A 320-nucleotide genomic window follows, 5' to 3' on the forward strand; every position below is an offset into this window, starting at 1 on the left:
GCGCCAGCCAGTCCGGTCAGCCCTGGAGGGAGAAAGACAAGAAGAGAAGAGTTAGGAGGTTCTCCTGCATGGTGTCAAGCCTGTTCCACCCCATCCAGCAGGCACTCTGCTGCTTTAGACTTTTCTAGCAGGCAGCTTAACAAAACTCCCCCACCACCACCTCCAGTCCTGGGAGAAGACACGTCCCCGATGCAGGGACCAAGGGAGCCTGCAAGATGCTAAGGACAACCCTGCCTGGTTGCACACCGCTGCACACAGCGTGTCCCAACCAAGAAGCTGCCACACGCTTTGTCTCACCATCCCAGCCTCAACCACCAGCC

The sequence above is a fragment of the Cariama cristata genome, unplaced genomic scaffold (genome assembly GCF_000690535.1).
Source record: "Cariama cristata isolate BGI_N322 unplaced genomic scaffold, ASM69053v1 scaffold24296, whole genome shotgun sequence".
NCBI lineage: Eukaryota > Metazoa > Chordata > Aves > Cariamiformes > Cariamidae > Cariama > Cariama cristata.